Consider the following 21628-nt stretch of genomic DNA (forward strand, 5'->3'; position numbering starts at 1 on the left):
GTCCACTCTTCCACTGACTGACTCCTCCACAAAACCTTAACCATAGGGATCTGTTTGGATCTCAGTTGTCTCACTTGGTAGTCCACTATGGCTACAGGCTGCTCCTCAAATGTCAAGTTCTCTTTTAGCTCTATCACATCAGGCTGTAGTACATGAGAAGGATCTGGGATGTATTTCCTGAGCATGAAGATGTGAAACACGGGATGAACGTGAGAAAGGTTGGGTGGTAGCTCCAACCGGTAGGCAACTGCTCCAACTCTATCAGTAACCTCAAAAGGTCCAATATACCGAGGTGCCAACTTGCCCTTCTTTCCAAATCTCATGACTCCCTTCATTGGAGAAACCTTCAGGTATACATAATCGCCCACTGCAACTCCACATCCCTCCGTCTGGGGTCTGCATAACTCTTACGCCTCTTGAAAAGTCCTCGATCGTTCCTCGATCAAAGGAACTACCTAAGTGTACTTGCACTAGGTCTACATCATGCACCTTCGCTTCCCCATTTCATCCAACACGAGGAGACCTACACTTTCTTCCATATAATGCCTCATAGGGTGCCATCCCTATCTGGAGTGTGCTTGTTGTTGTAGGCAAACTCCACCAAAGCTAGCCGCTCATCCCATTGACCTCCAAAATCCAAGACACTCATGCAAAGCATGTCTTCGATGTTTGGATTGTCCTTTCATTTGTCCGATGCATGTCGAGGGTGGAAAGCCGTCTTGAAGTTCAATCAGTGTGCCAAGTGCCTCCTGCAACTTTCTCCAAAACCGAGAAGTGAATCGGGGCCCTCATCGAGATATTATGGAAGCCGGAACTCCATGCAATCTGACTATTTCTCGAATGTAGAGCCGGGCATACTGTGCCACAGAGTATGTAGTCTTTACAGGTAAGAAGTGAGCTGATTTGGTCAAGTGGTCTACAATTACCCATATCGAATCATATCCTTGCGTGGTACGAGGCAACCCAGTCACAAAATCCATGGTAATCATTTCCCACTTCCATTCTGGGATAGGGAGCTCTTGCAGCTTCCCTGACGGTCTCTGGTGTTCAAACTTCACCTTCTGACAAGTCAAGCACTTGGACACAAAGTCTGCTATGTCTCTCTTCATGCCAATCCACCAATAGCTATCTTTCACATCATGGTACATCTTGGTGGAACCTGGGTGGACACTGTACAGTGTGTAGTGTGCCTCTCGCATGATTTCGTTTCTGAGATTGTCTACATCGGGCACACATATCCTCGAACCATGCACTAGGGCGCCATCATTGGCAAATCCAAACTCACCACCTTCACCTTGCTGTACTCTTTCTATAATCTTCATCAATTGTTGGTCTCTGTGATGGGAAACTCTAACTCTGTCCCTCAAGTCTGGCCTCACTGAAAAATGAGCCAACAATACCCCCTCATCTGAAAGATCTAGGATTAAACCTTTATCCATCAACTCATGTACCTCCTGAATCAATGGTCTCTTCTCTACTGAAATGTGCACCAAACTGCCAGAAGATTTTCTGCTCAAGGCATCTGCTACAACATTGGCCTTCCCAGGGTGGTACTGGATGGTGCAATCATAGTCTTTCAGAAGCTCCATCCATCTCCTCTGTCTCAAGTTTAAATCCCTCTGCTGGAAGATGTACTTCAAACTCTTGTGGTCGGTGTATATCTCGCACACTTCACCATACAGGTAGTGTCTCCAGATCTTTAGTGCAAAGATTACAGCCGCCATTTCCAAATCATGGGTGGGGTAGTTCTGCTCATGCCTCTTCAGCTGCCTTGAAGCATAAGCCACTACCTTTCCATTCTGCATCAAAACACACCCTAGGCCAACTCTGGAGGAGTCACAATACACGGTGTATCCTTCACCACTCACAGGTAGTGTCAACACAGGGGCAGTGGTTAGACACTCCTTAAGCTTCTGGAAACTCACCTCACAGTCATCTGTCCAAATGAATGGAACATTCTTCCTGGTCAACTTAGTTAGGGGAGCCGCTATCCTGGAGAAATCTTGTACAAAACGCCTATAGTAGCCAGCTAAACCCAGAAAACTTCGCACCTCAGTGACTGTTGTAGGCCTAAGCCAATCAGTTACAGCTTCAATTTTCTTGGGATCCACTTGAATGCCGTCACTAGAAACCACGTGTCCCAAGAATGAGATGCTTTCTAGCCAAAATTCACATTTTGAAAATTTGGCATATAGCTGGTGCTCCCTCAAAGTCTGCAACACCATTCTCAAGTGCCACACATGTTCTTCCTCGGTCCGAGAGTACACCAAAATGTCATCTATGAATACGATGACAAAACGGTCCAAAAATGGCTTGAACACCCTGTTCATCAAGTCCATGAAGGCTGCTGGTGCATTAGTGAGTCCAAAAGACATCACCAAGAACTCATAATGACCATATCTTGTCCTGAAAGCCGTTTTGGACACGTCCTCATTCCTGATTCTCAATTGATGGTAGCCTGATCGCAAGTCTATCTTGGAAAAGAATCTAGCTCCTTGGAGCTGATCAAACAAATCATCGATCCGAGGAAGTGGATACTTGTTCTTCACAGTCACCTTGTTCAGCTGTCTGTAGTCGATACACAACCTCAATGACCCATCCTTCTTTCTCACAAATAGAACAGGAGCGCCCCAAGGTGAAGTGCTCGGACGTATAAAACCTTTGTCCAGCAGCTCCTGTAGTTGCTCCTTTAACTCTTTCAATTCTGCTGGGGCCATCCTGTAAGGTGGCATTGATATGGGGTTTGTACCCGGAACAACATCAATGCAGAACTCTATTCCCCTTTCTGGTGGCAACCCTGGAAGCTCCTCTGGGAAGACATCCATAAATTCTCTGACAATAGGAACATTTTCCATGCTGACACCTTCTACAGATGTATCTCTCACCAATGCCAAATACCCTTGGCATCCACACCTCAATATTTTTCTAGCACTAATTGCTGACACCAAATTATATGGAGCCACGCTCCTGTCACCATCAAAGTTAAACTCTTCCACACCAGGTATGAGGAAATACACCTTTTTGTTCCTGCAGTCTAAAGTGGCATAGTGAGTTGACAAATAAATCCATCCCCAGGATTACATCAAAATCTATTACTGGTAGAGGAACCAAGTCTGCTGGGAGGAACTTTCCATCCACTACCACTGGGCTACCCGGAAAAACCATATCTACATCTATGTTGTCACTAAGTGGGGTAGCTACCGACAAAGGGCATTCTAAAGTTGTAGGGTTTCTACCCAACCTCATGGCAAACACAGGGGAGACAAATGAGTGCGTAGCACCCGGATCTATCAAAACACGAGCCTCATAGGAGCAGGACTGGAAGAATACCTGCCACAACTGCATTTGAAGCTTGAGCATCCTGGTGGGTCAGGGTGAAAACCCGAGCTTGACCCCTACCCGAGTGGCGTAACTCACATCGACTTCTACCTCGACCGCCTCCAAATCCACGTCCCCCTTGTTCTCGGCCTGTTGTATCGATCGCTGCCGCCATGTTGGAAGTACCGGATACAATGGCGAGGAACATTTGCAATGAGAACCTCGTGACCCCATCGTGGCTCATCAAAGCGGGGCATTCTCTAGCAAAGTGACCTGGTTGGCCACACCTGAAGCATACTCGATCCCATCAAACAAGGTCTGAATGTCCTCTTCCACCTTTGTGCACAAGGTGCCAAGGAGGATCTGAACCAGACCAGGCTGTACCTGACTGTGACCACTTCTTTGGATCCGTACCACTGTCCAGATCCTCGAGGTTTGTGTCTAAAACCACTCTTCTTGTTCCTACTTCTTCCTCTGTAATTACTCTGGCCACCACTGTCCGGAGAACCCATGGAAGGGACACCTGAGGAACCCTCTGCTCTGTTTTTCTTGGCTCTCCCGCTGTCATCCGCAGCATAGCTAATCTCTATCTGTCTAGCTCGATCAACTACCACGTCAAAAGACTGATCAGACATCATGGCTAGGTTCGCATACCTCCTGTCAAGCCCCCTTAGGAATCTCTTCACCTTCATAGTTTCTGTAGCTACTGCTGCAGGGGCATATCTGCTCAATTCCAAAAATTCTGTAGCATATTCATCTACAAACCTACCATTCTGTCTTAAGGCCTCAAAGGCCCACTGCTTCTGATCTCTGAAGCTTTCTGGCACAAACCGATTGATAAAAAGTTCCACAAACTGAGCCCATGTCAAATCCTCCATCCGGGGTAACACGTAGTCATTCATCCATTGTCTAGGCATAGGCCCCATGACATGCTGCATACACTCTATTAGTCTTCTATCACCAATCAGTAATTGCTCTGCTGTCTGCAGAATCCAAAACCGATATGCATCGTCTGACACATCATAAGTACCAGGCACCAACTTCTTGAAATTTATGATCTGTTTGTAAGATTCCTCTCTTGGTGCGGTGGACTGCTGCTGCTGTGGAGGGTGGACCATATACTGCGCCATCATATCAATGGTCCTCTGCAACCCAGCTAGAGTAGCTGCCATGGGGTCCATGGGACCCTGTGCCATAAAGGATCTGTCTCAGGGGTGGTTGCTCCTCTACTTGAGCGACTCTAGGCCTCCTACCTCGCCTCCTGGGCGCCTCATCTGTGCCGACACCTCGTCGGGCACATCTGGTTACAGTGCGATGGCGGCTCTCACCTTCTACGCATTTTCACGAAATTCAGCAGCATTAGCCCACAAAAATTCAAAACTGCTCATTACACAGCTCTATAGACTCATATTTATACATAACATATGGAGCAGAAACTAGAAGCAAAGATGACAATGCAAGACGAATGTGGACCCTATATTTCCGCATGTGACTCCTAGTAGACTCTTCCCAACACTTTAGACAACATTCCCTAAGAATCTGGAGCCTAAGCTCTGATACCACATTTGTCACGACCCAACCTATGGGCCGGACCGGCACTAGGACCTGGGCCAGCCTAAAGCCCCCGAGGCCCGTAGTAAGCCTAACTGTTCATTAACCCAACTCTAAGGCCCATTTGGGCCCAATATCAAGAAAACAAATGGACAGAGTCCGGCCATAAAATGGACTTTCCAACGGGGAGTTTTCGACTCACCCGACCTGTAAACATAATAAATACTCAATTGGGGAGCTCAGCTCACCCTCCACATACTCATATCCTCATAAAAATAAATGGGAGCTCAGCTCCCTCATCCAATCCATCAAACATGCATATCATTATACGTTTACAGGTCCAACATGATAATAATATTACAGACCATAATCAAATAAATACTTCTAACACATGCGGAAATTCTAGGAGTAAATAAAATTACACAAATATTGATAAACAACCTGCGAAGGAGAAAAGCAGGTTAACCAAAATAAAATCCTCCTGTAGCCTGAAAAAAATATTGAACAGGAGTGAGCGTTCGACTCAGAGAGTAAAATATCAATTTTAACCATAATCTCTATAACTATCTAAAACTAATGCATCCTGTAAAGTGAAATGCAACATCAACATCATTTTTACATCATAACATCAAAAAGGTAATTTGGAGCACTCACGCACCCTGTAGCATCAATCATAACATATGGGAGCTGATCCCCTATACAGCTCTCTTAAATCCAACCTGGTGCCAGCGAAGAACTCAAGCCGGACTTTCACTTAATAAACCAAATCGAGGGTCCCAGCGAAGAACTCAAGCCGTGACTACCCCTCGAAGGATCGGGTCTCAGCGAAGAACTCAAGCCGTGATTACCCGTCCTATCCATAGTCCACACCACATCACACGCACGCCAACGCACGCATACTGCTCCAAATTACCACAACAACATCCATGACACTTTAACAGTTATCAATGCAACATAAATCGTGCCTAGAGTTTAACTACATAAATATATGCATATAAGTGATGCATGGGCATACTTGAACATATAATAATAGTGAAATTACAATTAAAATTAATATTTTACTCACAGACTTGACGACAATCACTGTGGCGGCTGGGCGGAGGAAAAAGGCTATCCCGACTCACCTGACAATTTTATTACAATCATTTAATAAATCTGACTCAATACAAACAAAGAAAAAGACCAATACGTCCTAAGTCGTGCCGAAAATCCGGCAGAGTCTCCCTTATACCTAGGACCTACCCAACCTGCAAAATGGCTCAAAACACACTTCTATATTTACAATCCATATATCCACAGCTCAATCATATCACACACCCCCTCCTGGGCCCATCAAATCAATCATCCATCACAGTATGTAATATTTCAATTTAGTCCTTATAATTGACCATTTTTGCAAAAACTACCCAAATAAGCTCTAAAAATTCTAAAACTTTGCCCCGCGGTCCTTAGCAATATTACTAAGCTATTGCAAAAAGAATCATAATTTTCTAAGCTACCACGAATATTTTATGGATTTTTAATCCTATTTAAGCACTAGAAAATTACGAAAAAGCAAGGTTCGGGTTTACCTTTGCCAATTCCGACTTCGGGAACGCGCTCGGGACGTTTGACAATGGGGGGCTAGCCAAAACCTCGGTCCAATTCGGAAACTTTTCCAGTAACGGGTCTGTCTGGTCGGAATTTCGCAGACCCGGTCAACTGTTGAATTTCACCGAATCGAGGATACCTACACGAAGCCCATAACACGGGGGTTAGTACATAAATTTTTCAGAATTTTCTAAGCTCATTAAATGCTCGGAAAAATACTGCAAAGTTCCGTGGGACCCACTGAAAAACGGTGTCGAAAAATTTTTAAATTTATGTCGCCGCGAAGCTCTCGACGAGTGGAGCGTGCTGGTACCCTCGGTTTTCTCGTGGGATTCACGGTTTTCGAGAAATCTAGCCCAAAAGTCGAAATGGGCTAAAATCTTCCGAGCAAAAATCGGACAAACCGCTCGATGGATTTCGGCGTTCTTGGTGTCTATGGAAAGCTCTCGCCGAGTAGATGATTTTAGACACAAGACCCGGTCCAATTGGTGGTCGGATCGGCCGAATTTTGGCCGGAGAAGCCGAAACGCCTCGCGCGCAAGGGAGGGAATTTGCGCGCGGTTTCCGGCCGTTCTGGGAGGCGGCCGGCTGGCTGGGGAAGTTGGGTGGCGGCGCCGGTCGGCTGGGGTGGCAGGGGGAGGTGGCTGGCCGGCGGCAAGGGAGGGAGGAGAGAGAAAAGAGAGAGAGAAGGGGAGAGGGAACGACGCGCGCGGGGAAGAAAAAAAAGAGAAGAAGACCGGTCCGATTCGATCGGTCCGATCCGGTCCGGTTCGATTCGGCCGGTTCGATTCAGAATACAAAATTTTGAATTTTTACTCTGCCTCGGGACCGAAAACGAGGTCCAAAAATTCTGAAAAAATTCCAGAAAACTCAGAAAAATACGTAGACTCCAAATATATTTTTAGTTTTGCCATGTGGTCTTTAAATTAATTTTTTAAAAATCATCAAAGTTTATATTTTCAGAAAATCGAACCCGATTTTTAAAATCCGAAAAATCTCAAAAAAATTCCTAAAATTTAAATAAAATTAAAATACCAAAAATGCTCATAAAATTTAAAATTTTGGGGTGTTACATTTTAATTCAATCCAATAACCAACATCAATTCTCAATCATCAGATGCATCATTAATAATTTTCTCAAGCTTGATATTCAAATTAAAGAGGCAAAATATAGCAAGAACAAATAGACTAGCTTGAATGATTACAACCCTAAGATAAACACAAAAAAAAACTCAATTTCAAGCAAAAATCAAATCTAAAACCTAATGTAGAGTGTTCGGCTATGATGTATTAATGTCAGATTTTAATGAAAAATTACTAAGAAAATAAGAAATATTCAGCCAAACATATGAAAAATTCGGACAGTTTTGAAGCTATTACAATAAACCCTAGAAAAATCACTTTAGACGAATGCTATTGTAATGAAAAACAAACAGAACGTGAATGAAGGATTCTAGGCAGAAATTAAAAGAGTAGATCTAAGGATAAATACCTTGTTTGATGCCTAATTGCTCTGATACCAAATGATGAACACCCCCCAATATTCAGATTAGAGACATAACATCTAAAGATGAAATTAGATCTTTTAATAACAAACAAGGCAGAATTGATAATCAATCAAGACACAATATTAGCTAGGCTAGAGCACATTGATTATAAAGATAAAATAAACAAGTGATCAATTTGCTTAAGTTTAAGTTCTATTAAAGAAACAAGTAAGAAATCATAAAGTTCTTATAATTGACGACGATGGCCAAAAATCAATACTCTCTCAATGTTTGATCTTAGCTCCCTATTTGATATAGAAGACAAGTATTTATATAAGTTACAAATAACTAATCTGCTACATAGCATAAAGAAATAAAAATAGAATATTCTAGAAGTTAAGCTCAAAGGTTCAATTGTGTGAAGCTGATCCATTTATCCTCAAAATGCCCAAGCCCAAGCCTAATCTGATCCTCTGGGCGCCTCCAAATTCTACTAACCAAACTTTGCAACTCCAAATTCTACTAACCAAACTTTGCAACTCCTTTGCCCTTGCTCTTGTAATTAGACCATTGAACAATGGAAGTGGCTCCGGTGGTGGCGTCTCCTCATTAGTTACATTGTCCTAAGATAATTCTAGCACAAGTTACTATTTTTCAGGATTCAACTAACTCTTTCTAATATTATAGAGTATTAAGAATAAGTATAAATATAAATAACTTTTGATAATTGAGACTAATAAATTTTGAATGAAAAACAATAAAAATAAAGCAAATTGGAGAAAAAATTTAAGAACAAAATGTGAGAAAACAATTTTTTTCTAATTAGAGAATTAATAATTTCATCATAATTGAAAGCAATTGAATACTGATAATAAAAAATAGAGAAAATTTAATTAAATGAAATTCATCATATTTTATAATTAGATAATCATAATTTTATCATAATTCAAAGCAATTAAATAATTATAATAAAATAGAGAAAAATTAATAAAATTAAATTAATTATGTTTTATAAATAAATTGCCACTTGTAATCCTACATGGCAAGCTCTTCTCTTAGAGTGCCATATGGCACGCTTTTTGAAAGATTTTAACCTATACATTAATTATATATAAATAGGTTTAATATAGGAAATATTTAAATAGATAATATTGTACTAATGATGCAAAATTCTCTTCAAGAGTGAAATCAAATTTGAAATGGTAAAATGATATAAAGTTTGTATTTATTATTTAATTAATATGAAATAAATTACAATAATTTAATTTTTATAAAAATAAAAAATATTTCATTAATTAAAATAAAATATAAAAGTGAAGTATAAATTAACATATAATGTTTTGCATAAATAAATTTATAAAAAATAATATAAAATTTTTCAATAATGCATAATGTTAGAGGCTTCAATTTTTTAAAATTAATTTTTTAAGAAAATAATAGTTTAAATAATAAAAATTAAGATAATAATGTCAATAATAATGATATATTTTAATTTCGCAACATATCTAACTAAATTTTTTTTGGTAGATTATCTAACTAAATATTTGTACTATATACAAATTCAATAAAAATTAACTTTTTATATATCTAATTTAAAATTTATTATTTTACTTTTTATAAAAATTATTTAATATTTTTTATAATTTGACTTTCAATATTTATAGAATGTAACTATACTACTCTCACTTTAATACTTTATTTTTAATATTTATATATTTAATAAAATTAGTTAATATATATAATTCAAATATATCATCATTCATAAAAATAAACAAATGAAAAAAATTAACAAATATAAAAATGTCATCATGATGACCAATAAATAAATAATCCTGAAAATATTTAAATTTAATTAAATAAATATGGCTATATATTTTGTAAATTTTAGCTATAATTATAGTATTAAGCTAAATTACTTTCATTTTAAATGATAACAATAATTATGATAATTGAATGATAATTAATATTATGAAAAAAATAATTATTGTATCTTGTTAATTAATTACATAAAGTACAATATATATTAATTTTAAGAATGTGAAATCACAAATTAATGACTATTTTTTTTTTTAAATTAATGGCTATTAATTACCTTTTATTATTATCATTGTTGTTGTTATTATCTTTTAAATTATTTTTTATTTTAAATTATTATTATTATTATTATTATTATTATTATTATTATGGAGGTTGACCGTGATAAATAATATTTTTACATAAATGAATTTATAAAAAAATAATATAAATAATCTTTAAATATTACATTTAATTATAAAATACCTTAATTTTTAAAAAATTAAATTTTAAATAAAATAATAATTTTAATCACAAAAGTTAATGTAGCAATATAAATAATAATGATAATTAAAAAGATAAATAAATAAATAAATAAATATTATTAGTATAAAAGATATTTATTTATGGAGAGTGATATATGACAAATTTTTTAAGAAAAATGCCACATAACAGTATCACACAAATTATTATCTGCTATATATATATATATATGAACATAAATAAAATTTATAATTAAATAATTGAGATTTATCTAGCATTTATGAACTCTTTATTATTTCATTAATAATTTATAAATTCGGAAATTATATATATCATATAATTAAATATAAATAAAATAAATGCTCAATTAAAAATTGAATATGTATTAAACAATAACTTATAATTGAAAAGTATATACATTTCAAATAATGGTAAAATGAGTAGTTGCTAAGGATGGCTTCCATGAATGAAATTTGAAAAGTATTGAAAATTTCCAAATAAAATGAAATCATGTGTCCAAAAGAAATCACTCAAAATAAAGAAAGATGATGTTGTATTTCATAAAACACAACCATAAATGAAGATCACTCGAATTTCATACCTTTATAAAATATATTTAATTATTTATTTTGAGTATTAATTTTTTATATATCATACTTAAATAAAAAGGAAGGAAAATACTGATTTATTATAACAATATACTAATTTAATGAAATAACCAGCCATTATATTTGGTATTTAACCACTTTTCCATATTTACTCTTTATACTATTTAGAATATTTTATTTTACTTTTTGTAAAATTAATCAATTAATTTAAATTAATAAATTCATTAGTAAGCTATAATCCAATATAAAATATATTTAATTTTTATTGAGTATTAATTTTTAACATATCATATTTTATTTTCATACGATGAACCCATCAGTTAAACAAAAAGAAAAGAACATCTTAAGTTATTACAATTTAACAATTTAATAAAATAATCAACCACTATATTCTTCTGAGAAGTAACTTTTTTTTCTATGTTTACTCTTTAGGGAGAATGCTTATTGAGACTTTTTGACACTATAATGATATATGAAGAGAACTTATTTAATTAATAATTAAATAGAGACGATTACCTCTGCATTCATTTTTTTTTCTTTGCTCATATTCTAAAGGATTTTATCCGTTTAGTAGTTAAGAAAATGAAAATTAAAAATTGCACTGAAATTTAATTCATAAAATTGTTACCGCATTGCAATTAGCACAGCATATAGCGTTGACTTTTCATAGGTCTTGTTTAAGTATTAATAACATAATCATATACAAAAACAGTATTATGCCAACTTATATTTTTAAGGGAGAAATTAGTGGATAATTAACTCTAAATTAAATATAATAAACTCATATTTAATGCAGTATTAAAAATTAGTGGTCTTGATTTTACTGTTATTTATGTTTTCAAATTAAAAATTAGGAAAATAATAATGGATAATATATTTAGTAATTAATAATTTTTATTATTTAAATTTAAAAGATAAAATTAATTAAAGATTGTATTTAATAAATTAAATTATATAATAATTATATATTATAACTATTTAAGAAGTAAAAAAAATTAATATTGACCTTTTTAAAAAAAATTAAAAATTAGTTGATAGATATTACCTTTAATAATTAGATATTTTTTAAATAAATTTTCACAAAGATTCAAATATTCCATGATTCTAATTTGGAGTAGGTATTTTAAAGGAAATTAAAATGTTAAACTTTCTCTAAAAAAATTAAAAATTAAATTCTTTTTATGGTATAATTGAAATTGCTGAGATTTTTTAATTATTTTCCAATTAAATGCCACTCTTTCATTGCTCATCCGTCGGTGTTCTCTCCTTCCTTCTCTCTTTTTGAATATTGTTTTGGTTTTTTAGTTAAATCTCTCATTTATCAGGCATTTTTTTTTTCATATTTTCTCGTTAAGAGCTACAAGTTGATGGCCCATCTTATGAGTTTCTCTACAAGATAACTTCCATGGATTTCTTAGCTAAATATCAAATCGATTTCAATGCTTGCATGTACAAAGGTTCTAATTTCTTTCTCTCCAAAATTAACAATTGAGAGTGGCAAAATGCATTCTTTTGGAGGAATTCATAGTCTTGATTAATATAAGAATTGTCTTATTTATTTATAAGGCAAGAAGAAGAAGCATTAAGACGCTTAACCGATGTTCTTTTCAGTAAATGAATGAAGAATAGATTGCATGAATGGCTTGATGGGTTATTGAGGAATGAAAATGGGAGGTCTCAGTTTCTGGGGACTTCAAATCACTCCAGACAACAGTTCTAGACTATTTTCTACAAGATGCGGCTTGCTCTTTATCTAAATAGTTTCACTTTTCATCAACTTAAGTTAATTCAGTTAGTAATATGCTACTTTGACTTACTAAGATAAATGATTTAAATATGGTTTTTTTTTTTACATTATTTCTTGTACTCAATGAATTGAACTCTCATATTAATGAAAATGAAAATATGCAGGTCACTAAGAAGTATTTTGAATATTTTTCTTATATTTGTTTAGGCGATGAAAAATTAATTTTAGATTATAATTTAAAAATTAAATCACAATTATATATTACAACCATATAGGATATTATGAAAAATTTATCATTGTATGCATTTGGAAGGTCAAAATTGATTAATGGAAAACTAATATTCTATAAATACTATATGAAATTTAATAAATATTAATAAATTTAATTTAATTGACTTTTTTTAAAAATTACTATCAATAATATTGTCATTTGGCGTAAATATAATTCATTTAAAATTCTATGTGGCAGGAAAAAAAACTATCATCAATAAATTTAATTAAATATTATCACTTGGCATAAATGTAACAATTTTAAAATCTTATGTGCCAATAACAAGAGAAAACCTATAGATTTTGATTGGAGATAGAAAATGAGATTTCATCGTTCAAATCTTCACAATCTTAAGTCGTAGTTGAAATTTTCTAACTGCTTGCGGTTGTGTTTGCTAAATTAGTTCAAACTTCTAATGGCATTTCTTTTGCCATCTCTAAAGCATTTATTCCTGGAGTTCTTGAAATGTGCCTAATATTTCAGTTTCTTGTGTTCTTTGTTTTTCCTCTTTTCCTGCATTTCATGGTTAATTATTATAACGATTTATCCCATTTTCAATTTCCTTTTAGGAGTGTCTGAAGTTGTATATTTTGCTGAGGAGAACTCAAGTAATATTCCGACGCAACCTACATTTAGTCACACAAGCTACTATCTATGGCTGGTGTCAAAGTAAGCATTGCTATTTTTTTCTGTTAAAACTTGGTGTTGATTTTACTCAGTTAAGCCATCATGAAGTCCGCTATGGAATTGATTTAGCTACAACATTCTCTTCAGTTCAATTTATAACCAGCTAGATCTGACCTATGGCAAAGGATGCAGTAACTTAGAGCCTGTTTGGATTGGAAGAAAAAAGGGAGGAAGGAAAATAAACTGTGAAAAATATTTATGATGTGACATTTTCTCTTGTTTGGAAAATAAAGGGAAAATAAGGACTGAAAGGAAAATATCCAATATTTTCCTTTGAGCTCGTTCTCTCCGATTTGGAGAGAAAAGAAACAGTGTGGGGTAAAGCCACATTTTTAACTTATAAAATTACATAATAATCCTTTTACTTTTATATTCATTTATGTCTTTTAGTTATTTGTATTTTTTTTTAATATTTTTAACATCAATGACAAAATAGTGGAGTAATATTTTATGAATCTTTTTTCATAATTATATATTTAATATAGTGTTTATTAAATTAAAATCTTTATTCACATAAAAAAATAATTCATATGACAAGGATAAAATAGTAATTTTAATTATTTTACTTTCACTCTTTTACAAGAAAAAATAAATTTATTTTCTCCCTTTTCCAAACACAAAAGGAAAAATAAAGGATGGAAAATAAAAAAAATTTTCCTCCTTTTATTTTCCTTTTCCTCCTATAATTTATCCAAACATACCCTTAGGATTTGTTTATTATTATTGTTGGAGCTATTATTGAAAAAATATATATATTTTAAATATTAATTAAAAAATATTAAAAAATAATTTAAAATTAAATTTAATAAATTTTAATAATAAAAATACTCAAATAAATATTTTTTTTAATTATTTTTTTAACAGATTTTTTTTTTCCTAAAAAGCAAACGGGCTCTTAATAGTACATGATATCAGTATGTTGTTGCATTATGGATTTTTTTTTTTAATAATTGTAAATTTCATTGCATTAAAGTTTAATGGGCAAGATTACACATATCATGGCTCTTGTAATACAAGACAAATCCCCAACCCGCACACAGGCCCAGCAAGACAAGCTTGTTCGGCTCAAACCAAATAAATCGAATTGAACTGTCTTAATTCAATAATTTGATTCAATTTTTAAGATAATTCAGTTCAGTTTGATTTTATATTATAAAATTTCAGTTATTTCGATTCGATTCAATTTTAAAGAGAAAAAATTGATTAAACCGAACTAAACTGAATAGTTTTATTGATTTTTGAATTAATTTATTTTTATAGAGAATTTATGAATTATATATATTTATATATATAAATTATTTAATTTCATTGATTAATAATTATTAAGTTTAAATCAAGGTTAAAATCAAATCAAATAGTTTAAAAATCAAATCTAAATTAAAAAATAATAAAAAATTAAAACTAAAAAATTTCAACCGAACCAAACCGAAATAGGACAATTCGATTGAATTCAATTTTTCATCTATTTTAATTTAATTCAATTTATAAAATAAAAAATTTAATTTTCATAATTTGATTCAGTCTCGTTCAGTTTGGATGCTCACCCCTAACGTAGCCTAGAGCACTAGCAACCAAAAGCTAGACCTAACTCTGACATTCTGCTATGAAAGACAGGTCATTCCAGCCGGTCAAAGAGATCCCTCGTCCCTTCAAACCTCTAAACCACCGACTTGGAGGAGAAGGGAGAAAGGGGCCATAGCTTTTCAACTTCTCAATATCATCTAGCCTTAGGCAGCCGGTTACTATTAAGCATTTCGTCAGATATGATTGAAACTAATTGGAAGCCAGGGCTGCGAAATGATTTATTATGCTTTAATGGCATTAAGCCATGTGTTGTTACGCACTGTTCATTCTAGTTCAGATGAAAATCTCTTAAAATCTTCACATATAAACTTGCACGTCATTGTTGTACTGAATGAAGCAATGCACTAACCTACTCCATTTATATTCTGCCATTTGCAAGTCATGTAAATTTTGTAAATGACGACTTCTCCAAATTTCTATAACTTAATTTATATAATAATTGATAATTAATGTAAATTTTAAAACAAACCAGAAAAGTTAAGAAATATTCTCTGCTTCAGTTTTCTTCATGCATAAATTAGTTTGACCGCCCTTTAATTATCTTTAAATTATCATTTAAGAAAGAAACCATAACTATAATTAATTTAACAATATAATTTACTACTTTATTCCGAAAATACAAGTACTTTGTTTTGTTAGTTTATGAATAGTAACTGCTATATTGGCCCATTTTCTGTACTCATTTTGGTTTTATTCGAATCTACACTCCTCTAATTCTATAATGTAAACAACAAAATATGTGCGAATTCTACCATCTCAGCCTAAAAAGCTTAATTTGAGCTTTGATTATTCATGTTAGCATAATTATAGCAATTAGCATAATTATAGCAATTAGCATAATTACAGTAATTAATTAATATGATTATACTAAGAGAAAGAAAAGTTACAAAATATGGAGCCTACAAATCGTCTTCCCGAAAAGCTAGTGCTGCAACCTAGTCCTTAATCAGGCATTAAGGGCATCAAGTTGCTTCCTGAGTTCTTCAAGGTCATCAATAGTAGTTGTCGTTGTATCAGCAGCTGTAACTCGTCTGCACTTGGGAGTTCATGAGTAAGACCTTCGGGGAGAGCATCTGCAGGACCAGATGAACGATGGAGGGAAGCAAACTACAGTTTAAATATAAGAGGACACAACCATGTAAGCAAATGAAACATGAAGGAAACTCGAGATTTAGACGCAATGTCAGCACGGAGTGATTGTAAGACCAATATGGGAAATTTATCTGTCCACAGCAATTAAATTTACGAGTATGCATAAAATAAATTTAGTTTAGGAGGAGAGTGGAATACTCAAATAACTTACTTATTTCATTACTATTTGTGCAAGTTCACTTTCATCATCTACTAGTTTAGTTTAAAACAAAGTACCATCCATAAGAGAAAAATAAGGATATAAATTCCTGTTCGTTAATTCGTTATCCAAAAGACAAAAATATTGAGGAAATAAAGCCTGTTATTGGGCACTAGTAACACAACCATTATCATAAACATTAAAGACAAACTTTAAAGATCACCTGAGCCTCTGGCATCTGTCTTTTCCAACTCACTGTCATCAACAACACTGAAGGAATGCCAACAAAAAGTTTCAACAAACTTGGTGCTTAAGCTCCCATAAAGAAACATCACATAAAAAATAATAGATAATGCAAGATAGCAATCTATCTTTATCAGTGCTACCTTATGTTCCACTCATTATCAGCATGAAGGGGGATTCCAGTAGCCAAAAATGATTCTGCCTCCATCTTGGTTTTAGCTGCAGCATCCCTAGCCAGCTTTGCAAGGAGATACTCTTTCTTTAGATTAATCACAATTAATACTATCAGAAAAAGGAGAAAAACACAAGCACACCAAATAATTAGATTTCAAGTACATATCTGCTTCTGAATCAAAGCACATCTGAATTTGATACCTGACGCTCCAGACAAACTGCATGTGAACATTGAGGATTTGGCCTCATTTCCATGGTTGGAAAATAATCTTTAAGAGAATTGCATCCCTGCTACCAATCAGTAAAGCCAGAAACTGTCAAAACCAAACAGTCTAAGCCACATGTAACTGCTAATTTTCCAAAAAAACACGGTTAACAAAGAAGATACAAATTTGCAAATCAAATTCTGTGAATGTATCACTTTAGCAAGAATTGGAGCACAAGGTGAAAGAGACAGAGTTGCTACAGAATTTACCAGGTATGGAGATACATGTCCAAATTGAGCAAGAGCTTCAGTGTATTTTGTACTAAAAGCCCAGCAACAACACCCTGAAATTCAATTCACATCAATGGATAGAAAACAAAACACACAGTTGTAGACAACAAATTCAGCAAAATAAGATCATATCCAAATTGCTGTGTGCTAAACACATGAGATTGTAAGGATCCTTTGGCTACAATATATTCCTAGTTTAGTAGAGCAATAGAGTGAAGAATGAAGTTCTAGAAACGAGGGAACAATTTGAAAAGTTTGTGAAGACATTACCATTGTGGTAGGCAAAGATGCTGCACAAATCCCCTCACGCTTGAGGGTCCGCTCATCCACACCAGATGCTACAACCTAAGAAAATTGCAATAAGATCTTCACATTTTGTCATCACACCACCATAGAATAAAGGACACCAGAAATTAATACGATAAAGAGTAAATGAACATACCAGAGGAGTTGCACATGCGAAACAAGCAGTTTCTCCAGGAATCAACAGCTGTCTATGACCAGAAACAGCATCTTCAGATACACCTGTCACAAAATATATTTACTCAAACACATCAATAAATGCTAAGAAGATGAAACCCAGATACATAAGAATTCAAACTCTACATGAAATCCCCTGAAGATCCAAAACAAATCATGCAAGCATAATTGGGTCTTGTAAATCTAGGTACCACTCATAAATCTGCCTCATTTATGCATCCAGATTTGATAGCTATATATTCTACTGAACATATCATCATCAAATACAGTTGCCAACGGCTCTGGGGAAGATTGCGCTCATTTATAGGGTGGACCATGCTATAATTCAATTCGTTCTCTCTCCTCTTTCAGATAGGGAAGCATAGATCTAAAACCTTTCTAGATTACATGTTTGCGAACATTATAAAATGGGATATCGCATGTTCACAATTTGTATCCCAGTAAAGGAAAGAAAAAAAAAACAGCGAGAACAATGTTCTTACCAGACTCCATCCATGTTTGATTCAACTCATTACAAGCCTTCATATCCACAACAAAAGCATTCAAGAGCTCTAGAATATTCAAAAAAAGAATTCCAATCTCCTAAAAAATTTACATCAATCTTAAATTTTAAATCATAGACAATAATCAGATTATGCAATAGAAAGGTAAAAATGATAAATATCAGAATGAAAACATCTACATCAGGAAAAGTCAAAAAGATAATCAGGGCTAGCATCACTCATCAAAACAATTGAAAAGGGAATGATTGCCACTTAAATGGTCTTCTTTACCTGGTTAACAGCCATCCTTGCTTCATAATTATCCACACAACTTAAGACAAGATCTACTCCACTACCTTCTTCAGTTGGATGGAAAGATTTATTTTTCAAACTTGAAATGAAGGTTTCAAACCCATGCACTGTTGTGATGTTCAGTGTATAGGTCTGAGAAGACCGCAATTAGCATGAAGAAGTACCAAGAATATAGTCAGCCTAAACAATTTTCTGTTCAATTCTTTGATAAGTTAGTGATGCCCTAACTAACCCACATATATGATAGAGGTGGCCAAAATTCTAGTTGTTAGTGGACAATAAGTAAAATAGAACCAAACTATAAAAAAGCAATCTTCTTCTTCAGTGATTATTAGAAAGAGATTTACCCTAAGCAAACAAAGGCATACAGAACTCTTATCAACCCTCATCCCCAAAGAAAAGGGGGTGGGTGCACAAGTTTCAGTACGCATGTGCAAATTGGCATGAAAGAATTCACGTCTTGACAAACTGTAGTAAGCAATAAGTTTATAATTGCCAACAAGTCCCATAAACACAAACTCCATTAACACTTACCTCAAGCACAACATCAGGATTTATGTCTGAAAGGTTGTGAACAGCAGCATCAGTCTTTGTCATGCCAACCTATGAATAAAAAAAGTTGGAAGTAAACAAGGAACATACCAGATTTGCATATCATGCAAATACAGAAAACTGTTGCCTTCTTGAAATATGTCAAAATCAAATCAGCACAGCAGCAAAGAAAAAGAGCTTCCTGGCTTTAATCAAAAGAATTCCAAGTTTAGATGCATACTGTATGAGGAATGTTGATATTATAAATCATTAGGGGGAAAAAACCTGTTCTGGACGAAAGAAAAGTCTTTTCATGTTGGCCAACTCCACTTTGTCATAATCATACAACAAAAGACGACCTATTCCACATCTTGTTAGCATTTCAGCTGCAACACTGCCAACACCACCAATTCCCTGTTATCATATAAAAATAATTTATTACAATAAAATTCAGGATCTCTTAAGATAATGATAATTGATTGAGCATAACTGCATGTAGATTTTTGCTAGGATTAACGTGTAAAGAAATCATGGAAACACAAGATTCATTTACCTGATGGATGGATGAACCATTTGATATAACCTCAGGAAACCACTGCCAACAAATTTGATTTAAGGTCAAATTATAGTAAATGAAAAAAAAAAATCCATTTCTCACATCTGTACTACAGCAATGATAACTATGGATTTTCTAACAATAAAAATTTATTGTTAGAATTTGAATAAATAAACAAAACCAACAAATTTAGTGATCAAATTTAATTTGAAATAGTGAATTGTGACATTATTTATGATGCTTTGATTTGAATTGTTGAAAGTTAATTGTGTATATTTAAAATGGAAATGGGATTAAAAAATATCATAATGTGTGATTTATATTTTTTTTTCATGTGAGTCAAATTTTGAGGTATATGTATATATATATAGTTTATTGTCTTTAATGAATGGAATGTTTTATTTTAATTTGAATGAGATTGATAAATATTATTTATTTATCTTTCGCCAAACACTGATAAAACAATCATCTGATATATACATGGATATTGCTAACCAAATACAATCGTAAAGCTCCTTCAATGTGCATATTTTAATCCTTGGATGAAAAAACTCAAACAAAAACTTAAGTGAAAACCTAGCACCTTAAGTTTTATTGATAATCAAATCTAAAAGAATATAACATGCCCACTCCCTTGAGATACCACCTTAAAGAGGGGAGGAAAAGCCACCATACATCACATTGAATAAGTAAAACAATTGTCATTTGCAACAATAAGTTGAGCCAAACACAATATGGAACTGTAATTTCTAGAATTTAAATAAAAGTGAAGGACAAGTACCCAAAAAAAGAAAACTGAGGTATAGTGTTTATTGCAATTTAAATGCTATCATTTAAAATTTTATTACGATTGTGATCCAGAACATTAAAAAATTTCAATTCAAGTCCCAGCAGAGTTTTGGCTTCTTCAAATTCTCACTTCTCTCTCCAAAAATTGTGCAAATTAGAAGTAAAGAGAAACCTATCATCAAGCAAAAGATTTAAATGTCAATTTATATAGACAACTTACAATTTGTATATAACATGTGAATTGCAGTAGAACACTCGGCATCAAGACTTACAAATTCTCTCAAAAGTTTGTTTGATATATCAAACCATTTCGTGCAAGCCATATATCAAATCAAAGCTTATTGTAGAAGCAATTAAAACCCCAAGCAATATTTTGTCAAAATTGTAATCAACCTCATACTTCAGGATTTTTTTTTTTGGGTAATTAACTATGAAATTAAAATGTCATAGCTCCTCAAAAAATTGCAAGACTGTAGTTTGCAACAAGTCTTGATGCAGTTCTTCCAACAAAAATCCTAAAATTAGTTTTGCCAAACACCGACTTTAGGCAATTTGTTACTCCACAATGATCATAAATTTGCAAATGTATTAAAATGTGCACCAAAAGAAGAAAAGGTTAGAGGATATAAGTACAGACAACAATGGCAACAGAGAACTCCCGTATATATTCTCTCATAGTTCAGCACAATACCCATCCTTTGAAGCGCCACGAGCCTACTATAAGGATTGCTATCCACCACATGGGCACTCATATCCTGTCACATATGTAATTAGATATATATATATATATATATATATATATATATATATATATATATATGTAAATATGATTATTATTTAAAAAAAAAAATCCATGGTGGTTGAGATCCACTAATATATATATATATATATATATATATATATATATATATATATATATATATATATATATATATATATATATATATACACTAACTATTATGTTATCACTTTATATAAAATATCAACAGATTTATTATATAATTTCTCTTGTGATAAGTGATTTTGCAATACTAATAAAAAACTCACTATTCAAATAGTTAAATATTTAATCACAATAGATAGAATTAAAAAAAAATATATATCTCTAGCTTCTAGAGATAAATTTTTATCTCATCTTAGGTTTTTCTTTCAGA

The 21628-nt window shown here is 33.5% G+C and overlaps 1 long non-coding RNA gene and 1 pseudogene across 1 annotated transcript; both read right to left on the reverse strand.

The window, feature by feature from the left end:
- Positions 1–5215: 5215 nt before the first annotated feature.
- LOC131175452 (uncharacterized) lies at positions 5216–5995 on the reverse strand. The gene is made up of 2 exons (XR_009145661.1): positions 5936–5995; positions 5216–5357 (listed from the first exon to the last, which is right to left on the reverse strand). It is a non-coding gene; the product is annotated as an uncharacterized LOC131175452 (long non-coding RNA).
- A 10442-nt stretch (positions 5996–16437) lies between these two features.
- Positions 16438–21226, reverse strand: LOC110656359 (ubiquitin-like modifier-activating enzyme 5; annotated as a pseudogene).
- Positions 21227–21628: the final 402 nt, after the last annotated feature.

Source organism: Hevea brasiliensis, chromosome 17 (genome assembly GCF_030052815.1).
Source record: "Hevea brasiliensis isolate MT/VB/25A 57/8 chromosome 17, ASM3005281v1, whole genome shotgun sequence".
Taxonomy (NCBI): domain Eukaryota; kingdom Viridiplantae; phylum Streptophyta; class Magnoliopsida; order Malpighiales; family Euphorbiaceae; genus Hevea; species Hevea brasiliensis.